The 7,026-nt window shown below is 41.1% G+C and overlaps 1 pseudogene; it reads left to right on the forward strand.

Moving 5' to 3' along the window:
• Positions 1-1,256: 1,256 nt before the first annotated feature.
• Positions 1,257-2,735, forward strand: LOC141498889 (putative E3 ubiquitin-protein ligase TRIML1 pseudogene; annotated as a pseudogene).
• Positions 2,736-7,026: the final 4,291 nt, after the last annotated feature.

The raw sequence follows: 7,026 nt of genomic DNA on the forward strand, positions 1-7,026 counted from the left end.
AAATGAGCAAGTCTATCATAATTGATCATCACATTATGTTGCTATTGGTGTGTGCAATGTTCTTCTGGTTCTGCTTACTTCATACAGAATCAGTGCATGCAAATCTTTCCAGATTTTTCTGAAGTCTGACTTCTCTTCATTTCTTAAAGAACAATAATGGTCCATCATGTTCATCTACCACAATTTGTTCAGCCATTCCCCAATTAATACCCATTAATACCCCTCAATTTCCAAATCTTTGCCTCTATGAAAAGAGCTGCTATAAATATTTCTTTATATGTGGGGTTTTACCCTTTTTTCTGACCGCTTGGAGATTCAGACCCTGATATGGCTCAATCAATGGGTATACACAGTTTTATTGCCCTCTGGACAAAATTCCAAATTGTTCTCCAGAAAAGTGGGATCAGTTCATAACTCTACCAACAACACATTAGTGTCCCAGTTTTTCCACATCTGTTCCAACAATGATTACTTTCTTTTTTAGTCATATTGGTCTATCTGAGAGGTGTGAAGTAGTACCTCAGAGTTCTTTAAAGTTACATTTTTCTAATCAATAATGATTTATAAAAGTTTTTGGTGACTATAGATAGCTTTTTTATTTTTTTAATTTTATTTTTTTTAGTTTTTACAGGGCAATGGGGTTAAGTGGCTTGCCCAAGGCCACACAACTAGGTAATTATTAGGTGTCTGAGGCCGGATTTGAACTCAGGTACTCCTGACTCCAGGGCTGGTACTCTATCCATTTTGTATTTTATAATACCCTCTATCTCTTCTTTGGTCATAAACTGCTTCTCCTCCTATAGATCTGTAGGATAAACCATTCCTTATTCTAACTGACATTTGGTATCACTTTTTATTTTTAAATTTTGTACCCCATTTTGACCTTATCTTAATATAGGGAAGAGCTAATATTATATATCCAGAAAGAAATTCTTGAGCAGGAGATCAGTTCCACTTAGAATTGAAAGTCAGACCACCCTGGTCTGAAGGGCCTAGGTGTGAGCACCATTGTGATCAATAACTCGTTAGGATGCCAAAAAGACTAAGGAGGGAACTCAAGCCCTAGAACAGAGAATGGAAACTACCCAAGCCCAGGAGTTCTCACCTTTTGTGAATGGAGTAGAGAGGGAGGGACTAGCCTTATAAGACTTATAAAAAGACTCTACCAACTCAGATCTGATATCTTTTGCTGCCAGAGCTCAAGGGAAAGGGCCAGCATCATCTCTCCTGAGAGGGGGATATGAGAAGGAAGGCATCAAAAGCCTAGAGACATGGATACCAAAGATTTAATCCAAAAGCTCCAGGATTATCTTATGTGCTCCATCTGTTTGGGCTACTTCAAAGACCCAGTCACTGTCAAGTGTGGCCATAGCTTTTGCTCTGAGTGCCTTAACCAGTGCAGGGAGGAAGCCCATGAAATATTAAAGTGTCCAGAATGCAGGGGAGTCATCGACTATAGCAGAGATTTGGTGCCCAACAAGAGCCTGCAGAATCTGTCCATTATTGCCAAAATGCTCAGACCTCATCTACTGCAAACCATCGTGAGCCTGACCATCTGTGATCAACACAGAGAAAAGGAGAAGCTCTTCTGTGAGGAAGACCACAGAGCCCTCTGCGGCTCCTGTTCATTAGCTCCAGAGCACAAGGATCACCAAGTCCTGCCCTTGGAAATAGCTGCTGCCAAGTGCAAGGAGAAGCTCCTTGAGATAGGAAATATCTTACAGGAAAAAGAGGAAAGTTTTAAAGTCTCATTGGACAGGGTGAGAAGGAGAGAGGCAAAATGTAAGAAGGACATACTTGTTTTTCAACAGTTAATTATATCTGAATATGAGAAAATGTATCAGTTCCTGTGGCATGAAGAATTGCTACAAATGCAAAAACTGGAGCAGCAATTTAGAGACAACCTGGTGAAATTTGAGAAGAACAAGGCCAAACTCTCACAACAAATCCAAAACCTTCAAAGAATGATATTAGAAGTAGAGGAGAATTTGGACAAGGCACCCTCAGAAATGCTCCAGGATATGAAAGGCACTTTGGAAAGGAAGGAGAAGCTGCTCCACCAGGAACCAGAAGTTGTTTTTCCACACTGGACCACCTTTCCCATCACTGGCTTGAGAGAAATGCTCATGAACTTCCAGAGGGACATAACTCTGGACCCTGAAACAGCCCATCCTCATCTCATCCTGTCTGAAGACCTGAAGAGTGTCAAGTATGGAAGTGTCCCCCAGGATCTGCCTGACAATGAAGAAAGATTTGTCTATGCTCTTGTTGTATTGGGGGCCCAGACCTTCACCTCAGGCCAACACTACTGGGAAGTGGATGTGGGAGACAAGACAGAGTGGGAAGTGGGCATCTGTGAAGATTCAGTCAACAGAAAGGAGAAATCCTCCACATTACCTGAGGATGTGAGGACCCTAGCAGGAAGTAAATATGGAGATTCTTTCTTTCTTTGGAATTCTCAAGATGGCTATCAACTAAGCCTACCTATACACAAAGTGGGTATTTTCCTGGATTATGAAAGGGGGCATATTGCATTTTACAATGCCTTAGATGGCTCTGTCATCTACAGTTACCCAAACAAAGTCTTTCAAAGGCCTCTTAGACCTTGCTTTTCTCCCTGCCTTCCTCGGGAAGAAAGTATTCCTGGATCTCTCATCATCTGTCCCAGGAGCAGCCAGATGATCACAATGACTGAGAAATCACTTTCATTTCAAGCAACTCAAAACTACACCTGAAATGTATTTCCCTCATTACAACCCATGTCAATTAAATCAATAAAGTAAGAGAGATTTATTATTTTAAAAAAGGACTCTAAGGAATTATTTAACTTGTTACTTGCTTATGTGTATTTCCTACCAGAGATCAAGGGAATGAACTTCTATTATCTTATTTATTTATTTATTTCAATTTTTACTCTTTTTTATTGTATTTATTTTATTTTTGTACAAATGATGTTTTTTATACATTACTAAAATATTCTTGTCTAAGAGTAAACATAATATCCCCTCCTCCCCAAAAATATAAACCCTCATGAGCAATAAAGGAAAGAGGAAAAAATTAAAATTAAAATAAAAAAAACAATAATAGGGACAGCTAGGTGGCATACTGGATGGAGCACTGGCCCTGGAGTTAGGAGCACTCGAGCTCAAATCTGTCCCCAAACACTCAACAATCACCCAGCTGTGTGACCCTGAGCAAGCCACCCCAACCCCATTGCCCTGTAAAAGCCAAAAATAAAATAAAATAAAATTTAAAAAATGATAATAATAATATTTGGGGTGTCCAGGTGGCGCAGTGGACAGAGCACTGGCCCTAGAGACAGCCTAGGTTCAAATCCAGCCTCTGACACCTAACAATCATCCAGTTGTGCAATTCTGGGCAAGCCACCCAACCCCATCTGCCCCACAACCCCCATAATAATAATAATAATAATGATAATGTGCTTCAGTCTGTGTTCCAACACCACCAACTCTGTTGCAGGTGGATCACATTCTTTAGGATAAGTCCATCAAAAAAGCTACTTCCATATTTTTCCACTATTGCCATTGCTGATTGCAACTCCCTCCATTTGTACTTCCCCACTATCATACACTATATTTTCTCTCTCCTTTCACTCTGTCCCTCTTGGGTTTTTTTTTTAGAATTTTTTAGGCTTTTTTGCAAGGCAAATGGGGTTAAGTGGCTTGCCCAAGGCCACACAGCTAGGTAATTATTAAATGTCTGAGACCAGCTTTGAACCCAGGTACTCCTGACTCCAGGGCCGGTGTTTTATCCACTGTGCCACCTAGCCTCCCCCTGCCCCTCTTGTTAAATGTGTTGTAAGGTAGCTGAGTGGTGCAGCAGACTGATCATCAGCCCTGGGGCCAAGAGGCCCGAAGTCCAAATACCACCCCTAAGGCCCAGCAACCACCCAGCCCTGTGGTCCCAGACAGGCCATTCAATCCCAGTCCCTTGCAAGATCTAAAAAAGAAAACGTGTTATATCTGACCACTCTCCCCCATGGTCCACCCTCTCCTCCATCATTCACATCCCCCCTTTCCCCTGTCCCCCTTCTCTTCATCTTACTCTAGATGTCTATACCCCATTGAGTATATATGCTGTTTCCTCTCCTAGCCACCTCTGATTAGAGTGAAGGTTCCTTCATTCCCCCTCACCTTCTCCCCTTTCATATCATTGCAATAGCTCATTGTAATAAAAAACTTATTATATAAAATATCTTAGCCTATTCCACCTCTCCTTTCTCTTACTCACATTACATTTCCCTTTTAGCCATTGACTCCATTTTTATGATATATTATTTTATCTTCAAAATCAGCTCTCTCCTGTGCTTCATCCATAAAAGTTCCTTTTACCTGCTCCATTAAATGAGAAGTTTCCTATGAGTATTAACAGTATCATTTTTCTATGAAGGAATACATGTAGTTCATCATCATTAAGTCCCTCATATTTTCCCCTTCTCCTCCACTCTCTATGCTTCACCTGAGTCCTGTATTTGGAGATCAAACTTTCTGTTCAGCTCTGGCCATTTTAACAGGAGCATTTGAAATTCCCCTGGTTTATTGAAAGTCCATCTCTTTCCCTGGAAGAGGACATTCAGTTTTGCTGAGTAATTGATTCTCAGTTGCATTCTGAGCTCTTTTGCCTTCTGGAATATTATATTCCAAGCCCTATGAGCCTTTAATGTAGTTGCTGCTAAGTCCTGTGTGATCCTGACTGCAGCTCCACAATATTTGAATTGTGTCCTTCTGGCTGCTTGTAATATTTTCTCTTTGACTTGGGAGTTCTGGAACTTGGCTATAACATTCCTGGGGGGTTGGGGTTTTTTGGATCTCTTTCCAGGGGAGATCAGTGGATTTTCTAAATTTCTATTTTGCCCTCTGCTTCTAGGATATCTGGGTAATTTTCCTATAGGAATTCTTTAAAAATGATGACTTTCAGGTATCCCAAGCATTTTTAAATTATCTTTCCTGAATCTGTTTTCCATATCAGTTCTTTTTTCAATGAGATGTTTCACATTTTCTTCTAATTTTTCATTCTTTTGGTTTTGAAGTATTGTGTCTTGATTTCTCATAAAGTCGGCAGCTTCCTTTAGCTCCATTCTACTTCTGAAAGATTTGTATCCCTCAGAGAGCTTTCTTATCTCTTTTTCCATCTGGCCAATTCTGCTTTTTAAAGCAGTCTTCTCCTCGATAACTTTTTGAGCTGTTTTATCCATTTGACTTATGCTGGTTTTTAACATGTTATTTTTTTTCAGCATTCTTTTGGATCTCCTTGACTAAGATGCTGACTTCTCATTTCTTTTCTCAATTTTTCTTCTATCTCCCTCACTTCACAGCCTGAACCCAATTTCCCTTTTTCTTGCAGTCTTTAGATATAGGAGCTTATACTTCCTCATCTTCAGGTTGAGTATTTTGATCCTTCTTGGGATCATAGACAATGTATTTCTTAATGGTGTTCCTCTTTTTTGTCTGTTTACTCATTTCCCCAGTCTGCACCTGGTTTTGGGGTGCTTCCTGAGCTTTTGAGTACCATTGGGACACCCCCCCCCACAAGGATCTCTGTGTGTGAGGCTCTGTCTTTCCTATTGGTCTGTGAATGACCACAAGCACGCCCCTCTGCCATGGGGCTGAGGTGGGGGGGTCCTACAGTTCTATGGGGGGCCTAGACTGTGATCAGGATCTGAATGTGGTCAGAGCCCCAGTGTCCTGTTCCAGGGACAGAGGACAGACCTCGGAAATCTCTCTCCACTCCCCTAACTTAGGTATGCTGAGCACTCAAGGCTCAGTTGCCTGGGAGTTGCTGCTTACCAGCTCCTGCTTCCATTTCCTAGATCTAGGCTGAAGCAGCTACTGCTAACTTAGTGTCCTGAGGGCTGGGCTTCACAGTTCATTTTGGTAGAGCTTCCCCCCCCCTTACTGATCTTCCAAGCTGTGTCCAGTGCTCCCCGGGGTGTAGGTCAGGAAACTGCCCTCACTGCCATGAGCCCGGCTCCCAGGCACCCTGGGCTGCCTCCCAGAGGCTGAAGTTCCTTCACTCTGGCAGGCTGCCCCTCTAACCCTGTGGAGTGGAGCCTTTCCACTATTTTCCAGGTTACCTTGGGCTGGAGAATTGCCTCACTGGATCCCTGTGGGTTCTGTCTCTCGAAAATTTAGTTAGAGTCCTTATCTTATAAATTTTGAAATATTATAGAGAGAGAGCACCTAAGAGAGGCTCTTCTCCTGTTGCCATCTTTGCTCGGCCTTCATTTTTTTACTCTTAAAAAATACTTTATTTTTCCAACTATAGGCAAAGAGAGTTTTCAACAATCAGCTTTTTTTTTTTTGCAAGGCAAATGGGGTTAAAGTGGCTGGCCCAAGGCCACACAGCTAGGTAATTATTAAGTGTCTGAGACCAGATTTGAACTCAGGTAGTCCTGACTCCAGAGCCGGTGCTTTATCCATTGTGCCACCTAGCCACCCAACAATCAGCTTTTCTAATGTTTTGAGTGTGACATTTTTCCCCCTTATTCTTTCCCTCCCCCCCTTCCCTCCCGCAGATAGCAATCTAGTATAAGTTATATGTGTATAAATATGTTAAACAAATATTCATTTTAATCATGTTGTGAATGAAGAATCAAATCAAAAAAGGGAAAATCATTAGAGGGAAAAGACCATACTTTTAAAAAGTGAAGATAGTAACCTTTGGTCTTTATTTAAACCCTATAGTTCCTTCCCTGGATATGGATATGGATGGTATTTTCCATCACAAGTCTTTTAGAATATCTTTGATTATTGTGCAGCTTAAATGAACAAGCTCATCATAGTTGATCATCATACTATGTTACTGTTAATGTGTACAATGTGCTTCTGGTTCTGTTTACTTCAGTCATCAGCATCAGTTCATGCAACTCTTTCTATACTTTTCTGAAGTTTCATCCCTAGTAATCTCTCCATAGTATGCACTCATTATCTACCCTAGGAGTAAATAGTAAATGATCATATTGACTAGGAGAAACCTTTCTTTTCAGTAACTCTAAACAACACCTGA

This window comes from Macrotis lagotis, chromosome X (assembly GCF_037893015.1).
Source record: "Macrotis lagotis isolate mMagLag1 chromosome X, bilby.v1.9.chrom.fasta, whole genome shotgun sequence".
In the NCBI taxonomy this organism is placed as follows: domain Eukaryota; kingdom Metazoa; phylum Chordata; class Mammalia; order Peramelemorphia; family Peramelidae; genus Macrotis; species Macrotis lagotis.